Source organism: Orcinus orca, chromosome 9 (genome assembly GCF_937001465.1).
Source record: "Orcinus orca chromosome 9, mOrcOrc1.1, whole genome shotgun sequence".
Lineage (NCBI taxonomy): Eukaryota > Metazoa > Chordata > Mammalia > Artiodactyla > Delphinidae > Orcinus > Orcinus orca.
The window spans coordinates 94,815,527-94,839,922 of NC_064567.1; positions in this window are offsets into that span (position 1 = coordinate 94,815,527).

A 24,396-nucleotide genomic window follows, 5' to 3' on the forward strand; every position below is an offset into this window, starting at 1 on the left:
AGTGAAGTAAGTCAGAACAAGAAAGACAAAATACCATATGATATCTATCACTTATGTGTGGAATCTGAAGTAAGGCACAAATGAACCTATCTGCGAAAAAGAAACAGACTCACAGACATAGAGGACAGGCTTGTGGTTGCCAAGGGGGAAGGAGGGTGGGGGAGGGATGGACTGGCAGTTTGGGGTTAGTAGATGCAAACTACTACATATAGAATGGATAAACAACAAGGGCCTACTGTATAGCACAGGGAACTACATTCAATATTCTGTGATAAACCATAATGGAAAATAATATAAAAAAGAATACATATATGTGTATAAGTGAGTCACTTTGCTGTACAGTAGAGATAAACACAACATTGTAAATCAACTACACTTCAATGAAAAATAAATCTAAAAAAAGAAAAAGAGAACAGCCCATGAATTTGAACAGATTGGAAACTGTGTGGCCCCAGGATTTGGAAGCAGCTTGTGCAGAAGGAAGTCAAGAAGCCCTTTCAGATAATGTGGCATGACTCAAGCCATACTTGGAAAGCAAGGAAGACAGAGGCGCCAGGATTCAGCGATCTGAGAGGTACTGGGAAGAGGACAGGGCAGAGAACAGGAGGAGAGCATTTGAGCAAAGGCACTAGGTGATTGTGCAAAGTCAAGAGGCAGAGCTCTAAACGGCAACAGATTCTACAGACAGGCTAAGGATAACATACACATTTTCTAAGATCACAAGTCAGTTGTTTCGGCCCTCCTGACACATGGAGAACAACTCTTCAGCAGTGTCGTCTTGGAATAATGGAAGGCGAAGACACACACACTCTTCAACAAGTGTCTTGGCAGCTTCAGTGACCTCAACATATATTAAACATGCCAGCAACAAGTGCTTGCTTTCCTGAGGGATAATGACACAGAGAAGGGTGACCAGCTGTCTTCCCTCTCCCAGAGGAAGTGGGCTTAAGTAGCAACACAGGGGATGCAGGGCAGTGTAAGGAGATCCTTTCTAAAGGGAAAGTCCTGAGATCAGACACAGCATGGATTACAGCGGGAGGCTAAGGAAGGTTCTTCCCCAGAGGGTGCTGCCTGCTAGAGTGGTGCCCCTTGCACTCAGAGCTGCTTTTCTCCCTTCCCTGAGATAGTCCTGGATGTCTCTGCAAAATCCATCCAAAGCAGCAGATGTATAAAGGTTTCTAATGCATGGATTGCCCAAACATCGAGGACTTGAGGGAATGAGGCAAACAGAGCCTGTTAGGTTTAAACAGTCCTCTGAAGGATCCTCTGGGAACTTCCTGACAATCCAAATTAGAGGAAGAAATCCGTCTACTCTTAATGAAAAGGAATGTTCTCATTGGTGGATAACTTCCACTGGCTTTTAATCATTTCACTGCCTTTTAGAATTTCCACCAAGTGTTCATCGTGGACGGAAACTGAAGGGGAAAACTCAAGTCAGTCCTGCTATATGTTAGCTCTGCTAGAGAAAGCGACCTCCTAAAACTCAGAGGGACTGGAATCTACTTCATAAATTGCAATAAGGGGAATGCCATCCATTTGGATTCTCTCGGGAACAGTCTAGTACAGAAAGGACAGTGAGAGATTCACAGTTGGTTAGACATCATTCTTTGGCACATTGATACTCTGTTCATAACTAGTAAGACTGAGAGAAAACTATTTACATCATGGTGTCCCGGTAAGAACCAAATGGATTACTGAATCCTCAGCATGGAACACTGTATCTCTATGATGCTGCTGTTGCTAAACCATGGAACCCTGGCTCATCCCCCAAACAGGCAAGTCTTAATCCAGGATCCTGAAGCAAGATCTGAAGAAAGGACAATAAAATAAGAGAGGAGAAGAAAGAAGCAGCAAGACGCATACGTGTAGGAGCTGAGTCAACAGCACACAGACTACCGGGGTGCTGGGTCTCTAAAGGTACTACCTACTATTGCTATCATCACCACCTTCAGCACCGACCATTACCTACCATGTACGGAGGACTTGCTGTGTGCCAAGGACTGAAGTGTAGTCCATCACCTCTGATCAACTAACTAGTAAGTGGCAGATACTAGATCTGAACCAAAATATGCCTAAAAGCCCATGCTTTTACACCCTGAAAGATGATGAACACAGATAGTCCCAAGTGAGACGTGGCTATATATTTACCAACAAGTTTTTAAACTGATTTTTGCTCTCCTCTGTATTCCTTGTGTACTTTTTCAATAAACTCTCACTAAATGAGGTTCCCTAAGCTTGTCCTCATTCCTGGAAACCTGACGGAGCCTGAACACACAACTTGAGACCCTTCATGCCTCTGCTCCAGACCTTCTCCATCTAGCGGAGCAATCCCTCAGTCACTAGCTGGGTCCTAGACATCTCTGCACCCGCATGATCAGTCATTCTTATAAATCTCCAAGTATTGCTTTAACTGCACCCCACAAATTTTTATATGTTATACATATATATGTATATTTTATTCCATTCAAACTATTTTCCTAAATCCCCTTGAGACTCTTCTTTGACCTATTGACTATCTAGATGTGTGTTGTTTAATTTTCAAGAGTTTGGAGATTTTACTATTATCTTTTTGTTATTGATTTCTAGTTTAGTTTCACCAAGGTCAGAAAACATTCTTCCTATGATATTATATTTTTTGATTGTTAAGTTTGTTTTATGACCCAGAATATGGTCTATTTTGGTGGATGTCCATGTGCACTTGAATGTGAATTTTGCTGCTATTGAATAAAACATTCTATAAATATCAATTAGATCCATTTTCCTGAGGTGCTACTTTGTTCTACCTCACTGATTTTATTTTGACCTGTTTTTTGACTACTGAGAGAGAAGTGACGTGGTCTCCAACTATAATTTCTCCTTTTATTTCTATCACTTTTCCCACTTTTTTGAAGCTTTTTGTTAGGTATCTAAGTATTTAGGGGTTCACTTGGTTTTTTTTTTTTTTTTTTTTTTTTGCGGCACGCGGGCCCCTCACCGCTGCAGCCTCCCCTGCCGCGGAGCACAGGCCCCGGACACGCAGGCTCAGCGGCCATGGCTCACGGGCCCAGCCGCTCCGCGGCACGTGGGATCCTCCCGGACCGGGGCACGAACCCGCATCCCCTGCATCGGCAGGCGGACCCCCAACCACTGCGCCACCAGGGAAGCCCCACTTGGGGTTTATCATTATGCAATGTCTCTCTCCATCCCTGGTAATTTTCCTTGCTCTAAATCTACTTTATGTGATATTTATATACCACATAAATTTTCTTCCTGTTACTGATCACGTGCAGTATCTTTTCCATCCTTTTACCTTTACCCTACCCATACCATTATTCTAAAGTGGGCTCCTTTTAGATAGTGCATGGTCGGATCTTCTTTTCATCCATAACAATAATCTCCATCTTTTAACTTATATTTCATGTAATTATTTTATATTTGGATTTAGACCTGTCATTTTGATTTTTGTCTCCTGTTCGTTTCCTCTATTTTTCATTCCTCTTTTTCTCCTTTGATGCTTTCTTCTGAATTATTTGAATTTTGGGAGCATTTTATTTTCATTTTTCTGTGGAATTTTGACTATATTTCCTTGTATAGTCATTTTAGTGGTTGCTTTAGGGATTATAACAGACAAACTAAACTTTTCACAGTCTACTTAGGACTGATATTCTCCTGTTTCAAGTGGAATGTTGAAAACTTCCCATCACATAGGTGTCTTTATTCTCCCCCATCCTTTGTTGTAGTTGTCATATATTACACCTACACACTTGAAAACTGTTATTATAGACAATGCTATGACATTTTCTCTCAACTGTATACATGTTTCATACAACATAAGAGGAAAAGATGGGCTTCCCTGGTGGCACAGTGGTTGAGAGTCCGCCTGCCAATGCAGGGGACACGGGTTCGTGCCCCGGTCCGGGAAGATCCCACATGATGCACAGCGGCTAGGGCCGGGAGCCATGGCCGCTGAGCCTGCGCGTCCGGAGCCTGTGCCCCGCAACGGGCGAGACCACAACAGTGAGAGGCCCGCGTACCGCAAAAAAAAAAAAAAAAAAAAAAAAAAAAGGTGTTGTTTTATTCTCATAGTATAGCCTGATATGTCTTTTTAGTCTCTTCTGAAAACATTTTGTTTTACCACCAATGTAAAGCTATTATGCTTTATGTTGCACTTGGTGTGGTTAAATTCAATCTAAAGTCTTTGACAAATTTCACTAACTGAGATTACAGCTTTCTTTCTTTTTTCCACCCATCTTTAAGACCTACCATACTGACATTTTCAACATCAAGACTTCTGAATTCACAGCTACCTCAGGACATAAACACCTTATAGACAATGTAACTTACTAGATGACCATAATTGTATCATCATATTCAAAGAGAGTTATTATCCTTAAATAAAGTGACAATTCACCTATTTAAACAAGACCAGATTGAATGAAAAGTAGAGAAGGGGAAGAAGGATCAATTTTCTACAGAAGCCAACAGTAAGACGTGGTCAATGTGAGATCCCATATGGGAGGCATGATCTGTACTACAAAGGACTGGTAGCGACTGATCAGAAGAACCAATAGTAACTTGCAGTTAGTCTTTTGACACCATAAAATAGAAGAGTAGATGATCAGATTAATATTCACATTATTATTATATTATGTAAAATAATTATTATGTAAATTATTATGTAAAATAATAATTAATCCACAAGCTTCAGAATCCCTTCTGCTCTACGTGATGAATGTCCCCTTTTACATCCAAGATTTTGAGCTCTATTCCCAGATTCCTGCCCACCAAGTATAAGGGTAATTTTTGCATTTACTTAGCCCCAAAATAAAATTTTTACTATATTCATAAGAAAGGTCTCTGATTTTTTTTTTATGCCAAGAATATTTGACTGCTTGGATTTTCTTGATATTTTTTACATTATGGTAAGCAGATGATCAATACTCCATGGTCATAGTTTGCTCCAGAAATCACTGCATATGTACACAAAACTAAGCAGACGTTTAGAAGCTTCTTTCTCATGGTAACACTGTTTGCAAAAAAACCCCCATACAAACACAGAAGTGACAACATAAGATATGCATAAGAGAGCAAGTGTCATGGGCAAAATAACTATCCCCCAAGGATGTCCATGTCCTAATCTTTTGAACTTGTGAATAGCTTCCTTTATATGACAAAAGAGACTTTGCAGTGTGTTTAAGTTAAAGATACCTTGAGACAGAAAGATTATCCTGGAATATCCAGTCGGGCCCAATGCAATCACAAGCTTCCTCATAAGAGAAAGAGCTGAGGAGGTTGATGATGGAATCTGAGGTGAAAGTGCTGCAGCCAAGAGCTAAGGAATGAGGGCAGCCTATAGAAGATGAAGAAAGCAAGGAATGGATTCTCCCCTAAAGCCTCCAATGGGAATGCTGTCCTTGATTTTAGCCCCATAATAACCATTGAGGACATCTGGCCTCAGGAACTATAAGATATTAATTTGTGTGTTTTAAGCCACTAAGTTTATGGTGATTTGTTACATCATTAATTGGAAACTAATATACTAAGGTTCTGGAGTAGGATCTACATGAGGGAATCACGGTGGATTATGAAGTTGACTACATGCATCACAGTTAATTTGCCAGAACCAATGGTTCTTTAGGAATCTCTGTGGAAGAAAAAAGAGAGAGATGATAGAGATAGAGATAGAAACAGAGATAGAGAGAGGGAAGGGGATAGAGAGGAGGAGGGAAAGGGAGAGAGAAAAGAAAAAGGAAGGAAGGGAAGGAAGATCATTTTGTGAAAGCCCTAAGGTCAGCTGAAACTTCAGACTTGCATTTGATTTTATCTGTTTATCTAATTTGAATATAATTTTCTCTTCCACACTTCCCTCTATTTTGCTTGGCTTCTCCTTCGAAAGTCAGAGATGAAATGTTTTCATTCAAATAGTATTTTAAAATTCACATAGAATATTTCATGCTTTCCTAAAAGATCAAAGATAAAGATTACCTGTAAACTTGCTTCAGCTTAGGAAACAGATCAAACTTGCCTCAAGGTGACACCTAATTAAAATTATATTTTTTTAAATTTGAGTTGAATATTCTTGCTTTTCCTTCTTTAATGAGATTTTAAAGAAAGACTTCCATATATATTAAAAAAGTTAGCATAAAATATGTATAAAAATAGAAATTAATTTAAACATGTATAATAAAAATTAACATAAAAAATAAAGACTCCCAGAGAAGAATACCAAAACCAGCATAGGCACATAGCATCTCCAGCTCTCAGATTTTTTATTTAAATGATGAATGGAAGTGAAAACAGAGATCAGCCTCCACCAGCATTGGGACTGCCATCCACATACTAGAAACATCAGGGAATATAGTTAGCAGGAAGTAGTATAAATCAGACTCCATTCCTGGGAAACAGCAGCTGTCTGAGAAGTAATCAGAGAAGATGCTAATAAAACTCCTCTAAGGTCTCCTAACTCAGCAACAATATGAGAGCTAGAGGTGAGAAAAGACCATGGGGCATATGGTGCCCTCTGCCACCTGGAAGCCACCGAAGCACTGGAGGCCACAGTGGTTGGGGTGATTGGCGTGAAGGGAGAACATGATTGACCGTCTCCTGCCTTTGCTTATTCCTAGAGTTTGGGCCATGCTAAATGGAAAACTGGTTACCAGAAGAGCTTGTGCCCACCTTGTGTTTTTTCAAACTCAGTGAAGGACTATTAGAATCAAAGTACTCTGTGATTGTCAAGTCATGGCTTACCCACTTTGCTAGGGTTGGGGGATGTCTGTAAACTAATACGTAAGTACAGTAAATGTCATCTTTTTTCTTCATTCTGGATTCAAAAATTTCATGAAGATGCTTATCCCATTCTTGGGATAACTATAACTCATGTTTAACCATAGCCCACTGTGTAAAGATGAGCACAATGAGAAAAGCATCAACTGTCTTCAAAATTAGTGCATATCAATGAAAAAAAAGGTTTTCTAGGAAAACAGAGTAACTTGCTATGAGGAATAGGAGGAAGATATAGAGAATTTCTCATGTTCAATTCTAAATGATTGAAGAGGACATTTTATCTTTGAAACAAATTTGAGCAGCCATGAATAGGGCTCAAGGGAGTCGGCAAAAAGAATGAAAATATATACGGTCTAGTTGAGGGATTATAAACAAAACAAGTAGAGTGTGATAGATTAGCTTTTGTAAAAATCACATTGGAAAACTAGTAGACGTGTATGAGAAATCTTAAAGTTACATGGAAAAGATAAAAAGAGGAAAATAATAAATAAAAGGTAACTGCCTCTACTACCATTGGCTGATATATATGAACAGTGTCTTAACTGTTAGCTGAGCAGCCTCTGTCCTGTTGAATGATTTAATAACTCATTCTGCAATCAAAGCAGGGATGACTGTATTCCAATTACAGACAACATTCTTGACAACCTCTCTAGCAGAACCCTGGCAGTGATGAAGGTCTGAACGTTATGGATTATTGTTCTTGGCCTGCACTTGATCAAGGGTGAGAAAGAGTTTAACCATAGATCACACACCCAATTTGAGGACAATAAATTTATCAGGAAAAGCAAATTGGGTTGTGAGTCGACTTTTTAATTCATGGCTGAATTGAAACCATAAGTTGGCTACAAATACTAGAGTTTGGCAAAAATCAATGAAAGCATTCTGTGAGAATCAATCACCTATATAGGACTTTCAATAAGAAGTATTGCAAGTTTTTAAAGATCGGTGCTATAATCCTTTTATCAGTAAAATGTATAAGCCTCTGTGTATGTGTATGTATATGTATGTACATACGTACGTTCCAGAGCCAGTTATTAAACATTTACCAGCACATCACTTTTTGTAAATAATTATATCCTAAAAGTTGATAAGAATTCATTGAAAAAAACTAACTGTATAAATAAATGCAAAAATACTTACAGAAATATTTTATTTGATAAAATTGATAGCAGTATTTGATTTGTTAATTGAAAACAACTTATTAAGTAAAGAATAATTTAAAATTATATATTTATTTAAATAGTATATATTTTAAAATATAATTATATACATTTCAACTTAAATATTTAAGACAATTTGCCGTTTTGGGGGGGTGCATAAAGTTAAGGCTATCTCTTTTTTTTTTTTTTTTTGGCGGTTCCCGGGCCTCTCACTGCTGTGGCCTCTCCCGTTGCGGAGCACAGGCTCCGGACGCGCAGGCTCAGCGGCCATGGCTCACGGGCCTAGCCGCTCCGCGGCATGTGGGATCCTCCCGGACCGGGGCACGAACCCGTGTTCCCTGCATCGGCAGGCGGACTCTCAACCACTGCGCCACCAGGGAAGCCCAAGGCTATCTCTTTTAGAGTGTGTGCAATCATTAAAATTCCCTTTTCTCTTTCTTACATAAATCACATCAATTAATGCCAAGACCTCAAGGACATCTGTGACCCAATGTACATAACTTGCCCAAGGTCACACAAGCAGGTAAATGACAGAGCTGAGGTTTGACCCCAGACAGTTTGGACACACAACCTGTATTCTTAAGCAGTGCACTGCCTTGATTCTCCTGTGCAAGTGCTGGAGAGCAGCTGACAGACCACGAGTGTTCATCATGCAGAAGGCATTAGCCAGTATGTCTGACAGAGGCACAGGAGGAAGAGGTCTTGGGGATATCTATTACAAGAGTCACTATAGCTTTACTTTATAGCAGCAATAACTAGTTTAAAGGTATTATAAAAATCTCAATTCAAAACCACAATATGATACCACTTCACATACACTAGGATGGCTAACATCAAAAAATGGAGAAATTGGTACCCTCATACAATGCTGGTAGGAATGCAAAATGGTGCAGCCGTCATGGAAAATAGTCTGGTAATTACTCAAATGGTTAAATATAGAATTACCATATGATCCAATAATTCCACTTCTAGGTATCTGCCCAAGAGAAATGAAGACATATGTCCACACAAAAACTTGCAGAAGAATATTCAGAGACACATTATACATAACAGCTAGAAAGTGAAAACAACCCATATGTCCAACAACTGTTTTAAAAAATCTCAAGAAAAATATTAAAATATATGTTAATAAATATAACATGAAACACACTTGTTCTATGTGAAGAAAATGCTATAACTTTGATGAGGGACATAAAAGAAAATTTGAAAAAAAAGGGACTTATGCATTTGTGTAAACAGAATTTTGTGCTTTGTGAGTGCATAACGTGTTGGAGAATTTGATATTATAAGCAGATTAAATCTTCCCAAGTTATTTTAAAATTTTAAGTAAATTATTTCACTAATTTCTGTAAAAAGCTCATCTTCCCGTTTCTGTACTTGTTAATAGGATTATAATGTTTACTTGAAAATTTTAACTTTGAGAAATGTCTTGTAATTAAAAAAAAAGAATAAAGAGATTTATTCTACCACATATACAGTATTATCAAGTTTCAGTACCTGTATAAGTATGAAGAAGCAGATATTTTGATTAAACAGAATAGCTCAGGAACATAATTCAATGGTATGTGATTAAATTTGTATACAAAATAATTGGAGAGAGAAACAATTGTTGAATAAATTATGACAACTATTAAAAGGTAATATTCAATTATTGTCTCACACTGTACTTTAAAGTAATTATGTTACAGATAGGTTAAAGAATTTAACTTTTCTAAGATATAAAGCCATAAAAGAACTAAAATGAAGTAAATATAGGTGATGTTAGTTGAGTAAGAGCCACATAGAAATAAAAGCTATAAAAGAAAACAAATTAATGTGTTTATATATATAAAAAAGTAAATCTTCTGTACATAAAAAAGCATTATAAAATTTTAAGGTGAAATTGCAAAGAGGGAAAAATTTGTGCAACAGATAAATGCTTCCTATCTGTAATATATAAAGTGCTCTTACACATCACTTAGAAAAGGACAACTAAAAATATTAATAACATATAAAATTAAGTTATTCAATTAAAAAGTCCACTTATGAAAGCATGTCATAAACAAGTAATAAATGAAGTTTTTTTCCATAGGTTGAAAAATTTTAAAGGAATGATAATCACTGTTATCATGTTCAAAGTAAAAGGGCATTCTTAAAAATTTTTAGTTTGACTATCAATTTCTATAACCACTTCAGAGAGAAATTATCCTAAGGGAATAAATAATGATGTTATAAAACTAACATAAAGATATACATGATTGTATTATTTATTTTTACCAACAATAACTAAATAATGCAAACTTAATGATCCCCAATAAGGTACACGCCCAAAAAATTATGGTAAAACCACATGGTTGAAAGTTACTAACAATCATGGTTTCAAAAAATTTAATCATACGAGAAAAAGCTCATGATATGTCAAGTCAAAAACTTTACCCACATGATTCCAGTTATTTTCTATGTGTACATACCCACACACACATGTGTGCACACACAAAAGTACCAAACCATGTGTATAAAAACACTCACACATAAACTGGAAAAAATATATCAAAAAGTATATGATGATTTGCTCTAGTCAATGGTATCATCGATAATTTTTATTTTCTCCTTTGTGTTTAAAATTTTTTCCAAATTTTTATAGTAAACCTATTTATTTTATAAGTGGGAATTAAGTTATTAAGATTAAAACATAGTTTTAAATTGAAGGCATCGCATAGAATTGTATAATTGAGTCATAAATATTCAATCAGCAAACATTTATTATTTACTATGTGCCCTGCCCTGTTCTTGGTGCTGGGGATACAATAGGGATAAAACAGACAAATTTCCTCCCCTGTAGAACCTTACATCCTCAGAACAGATCACACAAAAACATCTCCCTGAGACTCTACTGCCAATGCAAGTACGTTTCAGGGGCTAAAGCAGCTAGCACTGAGTGGGAAATCTTATCCTAACTCAACTAACTCAGCAGGCGTTCTCTATCTGTGTGAACATCGGTTAACTGTGGACCACTCATAGATGAGCCATACATTTCTGTCCAGGTGATCTGGTACCTGACGCCATAACGGAAGTTATGGGTGATTTAAGTCCAGACTCATCCTCTTTCTAAAATTCAGAGGTGGTAATCCTGATTTTCCAAAGCTTGGCATTTCAAGTGTCTGTAGCTTTATAGACGATTTATAGCATTTCTCCTACGTGGTTTGTGCAAGTTCATTAGTAGTCTCAGATCTGCAAAGACATGCTTATTTACAGCCAATGGGGGCAAAAAGTACTTATTCTATCAACTCTGTGTCTTTTAAATAAATTCAGTAATATCCACATTCGTTCATCCACATTAGATTCTGAATTCTGGAGGAAAGGGACCCCGGAGGCTACTCTGAAGTTTGAACAGACACTAACTTAAACACATTAATTCTTAATAAAGACTCTAATGCTTCAGGATGATTAACGCTGGGTTACTCAGTACATAGTAGAGAACTGTGCACATTATCTGATTAACGACGTACCTGGGGTGGTATATAAATACTCTTTTACAAATTTGTCCATACACGCTTCGCTAGTCGTGCTGAAAATCGCGTTTCCAGACTATTTACACAAAATAAAGATGAAGCTGCCAAAAGAAGTGTTTTACTCTTGGTTGAAAGGATGTATGTATATTATCGGTTTGTATATTTTTGTATAGCAGTCTATGTTACTGGAAGGGCACAACATAATTATAATATGCATTTCTCTCTTTTGTGAGGATATAGTCATGGAAAGTGAATATTGTCAGGGCTAGATCATTTCTACATCAACACATATATTGAATTTGTGAAGGAATGGCTGTAACACATTTTATTTGTTCTTTCCCTTTCTCAGAAAAATAGATTTTCACTATTCTAGTTCAGTCACCATTTTGTTTAATTAGGACACGTGCCCAATCATTAGGAGATCCAAGAAAGGTCCCAAAGTCTACACAGAGCTCAGAAGACAATCATCATCTGAGTTCCTAAAACCAGTATTTTCACCTTTTTTGAGCATCAAAATCTTCTGTAGAGCTTTTCAAAACAATTTCCTGGGGCTCATTCTCAATGATTACCGTTTTAATAGATTTGACTGGAACCAAGGATTGCTATTTAAAACAAACAAATGAAACTCACATGGGTGATTCTGATATGTCCTGAAGGTAGAGAGCCATGATCTTGAGACATAATAATAACTTCTCAATGATCTTAAAGATCATTTCAGAAAATTCATTGTTCCTATAACAGAGTTTTCCCATATAACTTAAATATATCAATTTGGTTCAACTCAACCAATATTTATCGAGAATCTATTATGCACAGGTCACCTTCCTCTGATTGGGGAATACAAGGATATCTACAAATAAACAGACAAACAAAAAACCAAAAAGCTATTGCACAATTACCTTAATAATTAAACTTCAAGGGAGAAGCTGGTAGGATCTGTAAGAGAGAGAAAAGGTGCTATGAGGGTTTGAAGGAGGGAAAGGTCTCATCAACTCCCATAACATCTTTATTAAAGATGTATTTGAGATAGACATTGAAAGGTTGATAGGAATTTTGACAAGCAGAAGTTGCAGGGCAGGCCAGGGCAGAACACTGCAGGAGGGAGGAATGGATAAATATGGAACAAACTGACCAGAGCTTCAGTAGAAAAAATAAAGTGGGAAAGTTCTTTTGGGAAATTGATTCCATAGGCAAGAACTCAGTCCAAGGAAATGAAATAAATTCCCTTCCCACTATAGGACTTAATGACAACTGATTTTCAAAGAAAGAGCTCAAAATAAAGGAATAGTAAACACAATAGAATTAATTGGGGAAAAAAGGAGATTGCAGTTAAAGAAATAAAACAAGGAATAAAACAACAATATTAGAAGCTATAATAAACAGAACACCATGCCTGAAATTTAATTATTATAATAAAGGCTTGAGATACAAGAGTTAGTGCAGAGGGCAAATATAAAAAAATAAAACATTAAGATAGATGATACCATGTTTTGTTAAATCAAAGGTACCATCAACTGTAAGACACACCATTATTTTATGTACCACTCAAAATGCAAAAATGCACTGCAAATCACATTATGATGCAAGGCTGTCTTATTTCTTAGAATTTTTGTATTTACTGAAGGAGCTCATTTAATCTTAGACATTGATTGTTTTACATCACATATCCTTCTGGTGCATACAAAAAGGATACATTATCAAGATATATAACCAGATAAATTAGTTAAGACATTCCTAGTTCTTCTCATGGTGTCGAATTGCTCCGAGTCCCTTTTCAACTCAGAGTTGTTGATGTCTGTGTTTTTTCTGTTTAATACTCAGTAACACAATGTAACACAGCATTACCTAATTGTGAGTGCTACCGCTTAGTAAGAAAATACGCCATTGAGTCATTCCGCCATTGATGAATATTTGTTTCAAAGATAATCTAACATATACATGGCAGATGTACCTGAATTAACAATTCAAATAATAGATTTTTGAAGATGCATTCAAATTGTAAGGAAAAACTGTCCATGAAATAAGATATACTCTGACTGAGAAAAAAATATAGAGAGAATTTGGATATGAGAGAGATGCTGATTAAGGCATCACATTTCAGAAAAAGGCTGTATGGTATATCACTGAAGTGTGTGGGGCTGGGAGTCAGACCCCCAGAGTTCAAACCACAGTTCTTCCAGTTACCATGTGTCTTCCCAGGCAATCTGTGCTACCTCTCTGGGGGCTCAGAGTGTACTCATCTCTCAGGGGTGTCGTGAGGATTAACCAACTGTCAGTAAGTGTGTCTCTAGCTGTTAGGTACCACTGCCATAAAAAACAATCAGAGTTCCACTCTGGGAAACGTGGAGTAACAGGGACTGGATTGACTCTCCCTCCTGACACTGAAAAAATGGACCAACCATATGAAGCAAAGGTTTTCAAGACATTAGACCCCCGGGCAACAAACCACAGTGATCCCCGGGAGACTGGTAACAAGATGAGCCCTATCACTGCCCCACTTTTCTTCCTGGGGAGAGTTTCTAGGCTGCAGTGTAGAAGAGGGGACCCCAGGCCAAGCAGAGGGGTTTCCCTGAGCTGAGGAGATTGAGCTAGACATCCGGGAGGCCACGTGCCCAGAGGACACAGGGCGGAGTGCTGGAGAGGAGAGCGCTGCCTCATGGTGGCTCTGGAGATCTGCAGGGCGCCCCCTCCTGCCTGCAGCTGAGTAGGGCAACACACGCACTACAGGAAGGGACCCGAGAACCACTGAAAGGATTAGAGGAAATCATTTCTGAGGATCACAGAAGGCCAGAAATTGTCCCTGTTCCCAACAGCCAGATGGGAAACCTCAGAAACCATGGGCCATCGGGTAGAGTGCTCTGCTGTCTCAGTCGTAGGAAAAAATTCCCTCTAGACTAAATGCTGCTCTGGGCCAGCCTAACAAATCTTACAAGCAAGACCCCAAATGTTTCCAATTTGTTCAATGTTTCCAAATAACTCCTTTGGTTACATGTCTGACCAAATCTGTTGCCTATTTTTTTCAGTTGAATTTTTTGTTTTCTATTACTGTTTTAAAAGTTCTTCATATATTCTTTTTATCCAGTTTTATTGAGACATCATTGACATATGACGTTGTATTAGTTTAAGGTGTACAGCATAAAGATTTAATATCCGTATATAACGCAAAGTTTACCACTGAATGTTTACTCAATAACCGTCACTTCACATAGTTACAAACTATTTTGCTTGTGATGAGAAATGTTAAGATCTACCCTCTTAGAAACCTTCAGATATACAATATATGTATTTTTGATACAAGACCTTTCCAGATACATGGTCTGCAAACACTTTCTCCCAGTACGTGGTTTGTATTTTTATTCTCTAAAGAATGTCTTTCAAAGAGGGCAGAAGCTCTTGTTTTCATAAATTCCAATGTACACATACACACACAGTCACACACACACAAACGTTCATAGCAGCTTTATTTGCGATAGCAAAACTCTGGAAATGCCATCAACAGGTGAATGGAAAAATAAATGTTGGTGTACGCGTACAATGGAATACTAATCAGCAACGATTCATATATGCGACAACATGGATGAATCGCAAAATAATTATGCTCAGTGAAAGAAGCCAGACCAAAAAACAGAGGGTACACTGTATGATTCTACTTATATACAACACTAGGAATACAGGAAAACACGCAGAACAGTGGTTGCCAGGGAGGCGGAGGTGGGGACATGATGGAGCAGTTACAAAGGGGACAAGCACACATTTGGGGGTGATGAACATGTGTATTACCTGGGTTATGGGTTATGGTGATTATTTCATAGGAATAGAAATATTTTCAAACAACAAATTGTACGCTATAAATACGTACAGTTTATTGTATGTAAATTATACTTCCCCAAAAGCTCTAAAAATTAGTTCTTCAGTCATCTAAGCACAGAAACCGAGTACTAAAAATGGTGAAAAAGATCAAGCTATCCCAGAGGACATAACATCTATGATAATTTCTTTAAAAGAAAAAGTAAAGAATTGCAAATCGTTACAGATGTGATCACTGCTATAGGCTAGTTTTGGGTGCTATTGGAACGTGACCTGGATCCGGCCTGAGCATCTGAGAACGGTGTCCCTGGAGAAAGCACATCTGGCTAAGATCAAGAAAAGTTTACTTTGTGAAGAGGAGTCAGAAGAGTGTTTTGGAAAGAAAGAGCATGTGCAAATGAGGTTTTCCTTTACAGTGAGCTCAAATTTGCTTTAGAGGAATGGTACCAGACCTACGAAACTCAATTCAGATGTTTAAGGGCTTGGCCAAAGGCACACGCAGAAGTGACAAGGACTAGACAAAACCTAAACAGCTTTATTTGACCGATTTGATCAAAAAAAAAATCTGTATAATTTAACCATCTGAGCTGAAAAAAAGAAGAGTCATGCTACCACTGGGAAAATACAGGAGACACAGGCAGAAGTCCCCAAACATCTTTCTTTAAAAAACAAAAAAAACTTCCAACGGTTTAGCAAGTTCTTTTTTTTTTTTTTTAACATCTTGATTGGGGTATAATTGCTTTACAACGGTGTGTTCGTTTCTGCTGTATAACAAAGTGAATCAGCTATACACATACATATATCCCCATATCTCCTCCCGTCTTCCTCCCACCCCCCTAGGTGGTCACGAAGCACTGAGGGCTTAGCAAGTTCTTACTGGATAAAATCCAAACACATTTTCATGACATACAGAACCTGCATCGTTTGCTCATGACCTACTTTTCTACAGGTATCATACAGAACAACTTCCGGTCACACCTTGGACTTTCAAATGCCTTTTGCTGTCTTCTGCCTTCGCCAGTACTGCTCCCTCTGTGACAAAGCTTGCCCTCACCTTGCCCGGGAGCCACACCATCCACTGGATAAAGACTCCTCCACGGAGGGTTCATTGGATGGGGCCACCTGGGCCCAGGTTCCCTGCTATCTCTTGGCCAGCACAGAGGATGTGTTTCACCAAACCTGCCCACATCCCTGTCATTTTTCAAACCTCAAAAGAAATTATAAAAGAGAGATCTGGAAGTTAAGCACCTTAAAACTGCAGCATTTCATGGGTTGATGGGCAACAGTGAATTCCCCGGGAGAGAAAGAACGTTTTGGAAGAGCTGGAATTCACGCTGTGAAGCAGTGATTTTTAAACATTTCTAAAGATGGAGGCCTGTTTTTCCCATGAAAAATTACTTGAGATTCCAACATATAATATAGATTAAAGTAGAACTTTATGAGTCAAAGTTTAATTTATAATTTCACATTTGTAAGGGCAATCAATAAGAAAAACGGGGCAGTTTAGGGAAAACCACATTTTGGTGCCTAACACATTTGAGTATGTGTGCTTTTTTAAAGCACAATTTTATTAAAAGCCTTTAATGTGTTCTTTAAAAAGCCATTCAAACATTTGCAGACCCCGAAGCAGTCCTGAACCTGGCTTGAAAATGACTGCCTTAAATTGGGAGGAGTAGGGCTTAGACTGGAATCAACGGGCATTCAGGGAATTCAATGGTGTTGCTTGATTTAAGCCTGGGTCTTTCCAATTTTGAAACCCTGTACTCTTTCCATTGCATCACTGCTCCCCAGGCTTTGTGAATTCGCCCTGAGGAGTTTCAGACAAGCATTTGCCATTCCGAGTCTCTAATTAACAGACCAGAAAATGCACTGGCAGAGGCAGGGGAGTGGAGGACCCCGACAACTCTGCACTCTGCAGACTGCTTTGCTGTCCTGTGAGGCATGCCAAGCCCCAGTCCTGCAGCCCTCCAGGAAAATGCATTTGATGAGGCCACAATGAGCTGGGCTTGGGCAGCTGAACAATGATAAAAAACGGAAGGTATTTGACTGCATCCAAATACTTTTAGGAACGGCCAGTCTCGAGCGCATTTGTGAGGTTCCTTCACTCAAAGAGAAGCAGAAGGTTCTAAATGGAGCGATTGTGCACAAGCTTAGGGGCAACGTGAGCCACAGCCAAACCACATGAGGATAATAGCCATCTCAGCATTGCGACCGGAGCTATGTAAAGCTAATACACACAGACGCTGTGGGCTTCAGCCTGTCTAAAAAGGCAGGGAGATTGCATGGTATATTAAATTCACTGAATTTTACAGCTAACATCTGGCCTCAAGGACAGCTGTGGTCAGGTTTAGTGAAAGACTTTAGTGAAAAATGGTAAAGTCAAAATATTTGAGCCTCTCCATTTGCACTAAAGCAATTTGTTAATCGGTCGGTCTGCATTGAGGTTTAATATTGAGTAGTTTTATTTCACTTGAGGCAAGAGTAAACTTCTCAGAGTTGAACATCACCCCCTGGACTCGAGGGAATCTTATTCATGTAACGCTGTCTTTTCTGTTTGGGAAACATGTACTTTTATTGTTAAGAAATTATGACTGTTTCTCCTCACATCCCTTGAGTTTTACTTACTTTGATATCGCTAGGCACTTAATGATGAATAAACAGCGAATAAAGAGCGTGTAGAATAATCAGCAACTAAGCCAGCCTCCTTGCACATCAGAGTTTTGAATAAAGACTCTTTAGCATAAATAAGAACTCTTACTCATAAGCATGAAAACGAAACTGTGGGATTTTCTATTCAGTCCAGAAAAGTTGCATCTTAGAGCTGTTGAGTTCATTTAGCAGTCTGTTTCTAATCTTTCAGAAAACACAACATGGATTTAATGTGACCCTGAAGGGTCTAAGCAAAACAGGGCTTGCCCTCTGATCTCCATTTGAAGCCTGTTGAATTAGTCCAAGCACATTTGAAATGAATCAAGATGGTTAACATCTGCCTCTCTTTATTAGAAAAATTCTCTTTTTATTATAAATAAACACTTTGTCCGGGTAAGATTGTAAATTCCATTAGGCCAAGGACTGGCGTTTCCTGAGCAACATGATCACTGGGGCAGAAACACGAGGTATGATCTAAATCTCGCCAGAATCCACCAGTGGACACAGAGTAGACAAACAATTAGCTAGTCCATGGCAGGCTTTTGCTCTGTTCTCTGTAGCAGCTGATTCAGCTACACGGAAGAGTCCTGGAACACGGTCTTGATCTTCCTGATTTACATCACAACCAAATTGTGCAGGGGTGCTTGGGGCTCCTGCGAGAGACACACACCTCAGTCAGCACTTCTCTAATTATCAGAACACGGAAGAGGACCATCAATAGTTGCTTTGCCCTTCAACCTCCTCACTGATATCAGGGGATAAAGTACATCCAGATGAGATCGTTTTTTAAAGGGCTGTGGGTATCAGAAAGTAGGACCTTGAAGAAGGGTTGGCCTCCTACCACCCGCCCCTGCCCCTCCACACACACCCTCCATCTTCCGTCTCCTTCTCCAGCTCTCATGAATGCACAGAATGTGGCTTTAGTGTAGCTCTTCAGAGCGACCGCACTGATGTCACTTACACCTCATTTAGTGGGTAAGGCATGATGGGTCCTGTGAATTCAAGAGAATGATTTCCCACTAAAAGCTGGAAAAACTAAAAGCCTCTATTAGAAGTGAAGGTTTTTTTTTTTTCTTTCACACTTACTCTCTTACTCAAAGAAAACTGACTTGATTTGAACACTAAATTATTACTATGTGACTTCGGATATGATACTTCAATCCTTTAAAACTAATTCTCTAGTTCGAAAGTAATAGAACACTGACCTTTGAAGAATAATCTACACAAAATGTCTTCCTTTACATTGTATAATTAGCGCCCCCAGGTAACCCTGTATTGGAGACATCATCAGCCCATTAAACCCAGGAGGAAAAAAATGAAGGTCTGATATTTGCACTTGTGAGATACAGAATGGGACTAATGTCTAGGTCTCCCGCTTCTCAGTCCTGTGCTCATTTCAAAACACTAAATCCAGGACACCTAAAAACAAAACAAAAAAGACCCTGAAAACTGTCACTATTCTGTTTTACAAGGCCTGATGGAAAGAAAGATATTTTGGTTTTGGTATATGTCAGGCTAGGTACCTACATCAACCCACTGAAAACAAACAAAAATGCTGGAGGAAAAATTTTTTTTTAATCTTGTTAAAATAACCACTCAATTGTTGTGATATAAATTCCCTGAGGGAAGGGACTATTGCCTGTTTCTTACCCTGCTATATCCCCAGAACATAAATAGTAGCTGCTGTATTGCAGGAAGTCCCCAAATATTTGTTGAATAATTAATTTGGTGAGCTAGCAAAAAAAAAAAAAATGAATCCTTAGGCCAAAATCTAAGTGAAGGTGGAAACCTGGAGAAGCAAGCATTTCATCCAGTATTTTTACCTTAAGAAGATTTGCAAAGCTTTACCATTTAAGCTTTTATGATCCTGTGGGGTGTGGAGGCCAAATAATAAAGCACAGGTATAAGACAATAAATAAAAATCCCAATATACCACATCAGACATTATGGTAGATATAAATAGACCAAATAATCCAATTAAAATGCTAGAGTTGTTGGGCTGGATATTTTAAAATCTGACTCTATAAGATATGTGTTTATAAAAGGCAGATTCCCAACAATAAGGACACAAAAGGCTAAAAGTAAAAGGATGGAAAATATGAATCATGAAATATTAATGATAAAAACAAAAGCCACTGTATGTTAATAATATATAAGAGAGATCTTAAGGAAAAAAGTTTTCCTAGATATAGGTTAATTTTAAATTATAAATGATTTAATTTACCAGTAAGATATACAGTAACAATTCTAAATGTATATGCACCAAATGACATAGCTTCAGAAGCCATGGAGATGCAGTAATGTTGCCAAGAAGAACAGTGATGGCAGACCTTAGACCTCTCAGCAAAATTCACTCCTAGACAAAAAAGACCCAGCCTCTTACCCTGAATGCAATATATATATATATATATATATATATATATATATATGTATTTAATTTTATAGCGTAAATGAAAAGCAACCCATCAATGGCCAAATAATTTGTGTTATGTTTACGTAATGGAATACTACAGAGTAGTGAAAATGAATAAACTACAGCTTGGTACACAGAAAAATCCCCAAAACATAATGGTAAGCAAAGTAATCAAGTCAGGGAAAGTACATGCAGTACTGCTTCAGAAACAGACCAAACTAAACAAAACAATACTTGGATACATTTGAAAGTCCTAAAGAAACGCACAGCAATGATTATGACGAAAGTCAAGATAGTGGTTACATGTGGTGGGGAGATAGGAGCAAAGCACACAGGGGGTATCTAAGAAAATGGCACAGTCTCAATGGGTGTTGAGTTCTCAGGTATCTGCTGTCTTACTTTTAGCAAGCTATTGAAATAGAACATATATACACAAAAGTGCACAAAGAGAAGTCAGCTCAGTGAATGAAGGTAAAGCTCCCAGCGCACTGGCACCAAAACTTTCTTACATCTGAATCACTAGCTATCCTAACGAAGAAAACGATAACAAGTAAGAATACACAAAATAAGGAATGGCAAGTTGCTAACTCCCTCTCAAAGGTAACCCTATTCTTACTTCCAGCACCATTGATCAGTTTTGCCTGTTTTTGAACTTTATATAAATGGAACTATATAGTATACACTCTTTTCTTTTTTTTCTGGCTGCTTTCCCTCAATACTTTATTTGTGAAATTGATCTATGTTGTCCCATGCGTAAATAGCTTGTTCATTCCCCGATTTACAGGCCTACCTTTTTTTTTTTTATTGCACTTAGCTTTATTGTGTCACATAGATATTGCATTTTTTACAAAGTGAACTTTTGTGGCAACCCTGCTTCTAGCAAGTCTATCCGCACTATTTCCCAACATCATTCCCTCATTTCATGTCTCTGTGTCACATTTTGGTGATTCTTGCAATATTTCAAACTTATCCATATTTATTATAGTTCTCTGTGATCAGTGATCTTTGATGTTACTATTATAATTGGGTGTTTTAAATATTTTAAATTAAGGTATGTACATTGGTGTTTTTTTCAGACATAATGCTATTGCACACTTAATAGACTACAATGCAGTGTAAGCATAAATTTTATGTGTACTCAGAAATAAAAATTTCATGTTACTCACTTCATTGTGAGTTTTGCTTTATTGTGATGGTCTGGAACTGAACTCACAATGTCTATGAGGTATGCCTGTATTATTTTAAAGTCATACATACGTATTTTATACAAAGATATATGCCTATGCTTTATTTTACAGTAAAACAAGTGAAAATAAAACTCTGAAAGATCAGATTAAGTAGTTAGGTAGATGCTGTTACTCTTTGCAGGTCCCTTAAAGTTGTAAATCCTAAGTATCCAAATATTTTAGACATTAAATATTTCCAGAGAAGCTGGAATGAAAGTCATTTCTCAAACACCTCAATCTTTCTACTTTGGCTGCCAAGTCCAGACCAGACACAGGGATGACAAATATGGACTCTGTCAAGTAAGTTCACCTAAAGTGTTTATAAGACCAAAATTCAAACAGCAAAAACAAAGAAGTGCTCACTCAGCCAGATTTCCGCAGCAGATCTGCTTCTGGCAAAGTTACGGAGCTGGTAAACTGTCTCAGTCACATGGCTCTTACAGCCCTCAGCCCCCCTCACACACATACATACACCTGTTTGTCCTTTTGCCCTGTGTTTTCCTTTTTGATCCGTAAGTCCCACCCCTGCACCATGCTTCATGCAGATTTCTCCATGTCTGATGAAAAAGAATCTGATAAAATAATACACAGTGGAATGTGAAAAAGGAGGGATTATTCTATATTTCTAGAGGCTGTCTACGTTTAACAAGGGCAATGGTAAGGGAAAAGTTACCACAAAGGATCAGCCATGGTGATAGAATACTGGGGGAGATTTTGGATGAGTTTTTTACATTACATCAGGATGGCATTACCTTTGTTTTCTTGCAGTGAGCAGACCCAAGACCCTCTGCCCTGGAAGGTTTTGTCTATTCTAAGCAAGGGGACTTCTGAAGGCAAGAAGAAGCCTTTAACTATATCCCTCTGGCCTCCAAACCAGAAGCCACAATTCAAAGATGAAAGCTAATCTTCACAGCAGAAAATTTTTTCTTAGCTGCTGCCACTGAAAAAGCTAGAAGTCAACCCTAGCAGAGGGCATGATGGGAAAACATCCAAGCACTGCCTGTTCTTCTGACCAGGCTGAGAAATGCCTGGAAATGCCTGCATCTTTAGCTGTGTCTGAGGGTGGAGATCTATCGGTCTAGTAGGAAACAGGCTTGCAGACAGCTGCTTGAAGTTAGAGCAGGGCTCAGCTGTATCTAAAGCTCTTTCCCTGAGGATGTTACCGTCAATCTATTCTTCTCTGGGGGTGGTGTTCATCATTCCACAAAGGTGACCTTACTTTCTGATTTGCCTCAAAGAGTTCTGGTTTATGCCTGCTGTCTTGGAACCCCCTTTGGTTTTGCATTTGTCCTGGATTTTTCACTTTCTAACAAGTTATAAGTAGTAGTAGATGCATTAATGTAACTTTCCACTAGGTCGGGTGTCAGGTTGGACACACTTCTACCTTTTATCTCCAGCTTCTGCCATGGTCTCATCTAGGAGTGGAGGAGGTGCATTAGTGGCCAGAGTTCTCACGTTATGGCCTGGTTAGAGCAGAAAGACAATCAGCGATCAACTTCTCTCTTACCTCAGATTTTCCCACATGAAACTCTTCTCTTGTGGGACAGCATGCAGGATGGTGGCTGGCAAACTAGTTGGGTCAGACATCAGTGGTTAAAGACAACTCACTCCTTTCGGTTTCAGTGATATGGTGAGGGAAGCATTCTGGCCACCTGGTATACCAATTTGTGGTTCCTTGGTCAGCATTGTAGACTACAAGGCACAAGAAGCCACAAGGCCGGGGCTTCCCTGGTGGCGCAGTGGTTGAGAGTCCGCCTGTCGATGCAGGGGACACGGGTTTGCGCCCCGGTCCGGGAAGATCCCACATGCCACGGAGCGGCTAGGCTTGTGAGCCATGGCCGGTGAGCCTGCGCGTCCGGAGCCTGTGCTCCACAACGGGAGAGGCCACAGCAGTGAGAGGCCCGCGTACCGCAAAAAAAAAAAAAAAAAAGCCACAAGGCCACTAGTCAGATCTTACACTTAGTAAGTGGTTGAACTGGGACTCAAACCCAGATGTATTTGTTTTGAAAACTCATGCTCTTAAACATACTATGGAACACTCCCTCATTTTCACTAAAGACAATGACAAAAGACTCAGCATCTCTCTATTCCATGTTTCTTCCTACGTGAATTTCGTGTCCTTGTGGTCAGTTGCACCACCATTTCAAGTTCATGGCCACATGCCAACTCATGCACTTTAGTGGCTGAAAGCTGATAGGAAAATCTTACAACTCTGGGCATTCGTGCAATTACAATTTCCTACTAATTCTAGGAACAAAGTTCCAATTCTCCCAGTAATAGTTCTTGACAACTCCTTTGCTAGTCTTTGATTAGCTCAGTCTTCACCTAAGCAATAATTTAAGACACTCACAACTTCTCTCAAGCCCTCTATCCTATACTTACCCTTCTTTCCAAAGATGACCTTGTATTCTATAACATTTTTGGAGGATATTGAGGGAATTGGCTATGAATTTCTCAATCTTTAGATATCACGTTCTCCTTCCCACCTAGTTCTTCCCTCTGTTAACAGCCAAGATACCCACTTGATCCTCTCTGCCTTTGTCGCCCAAAGACCTGACTCCATTTCTTATCACTATAATCTTTTTGCCTTCAACCTATTCTACTGTCTCATTTCTTTTGGTTTATAAACTTGATAACATCTCCCTCATCAAAATAAAAACAGAAACAAGCAAAAACCTAAAACTGAAAAATTCCCTTAACAGTATCCCTTTACCCTTGACTTATCCCACTTCTTCTCTTGTAAGTCAAAGATCCTGAAAAAGTTGAATACATTTCCTCACTAAATTCTTTCACTGCCCATTCTCATCTCAAAGTCTCATAATATAGCTTCCACCCTCACGAAAACCCTAAAACTGCTCCAGAAAAAAAAATCACCAACTCTCTCCCCA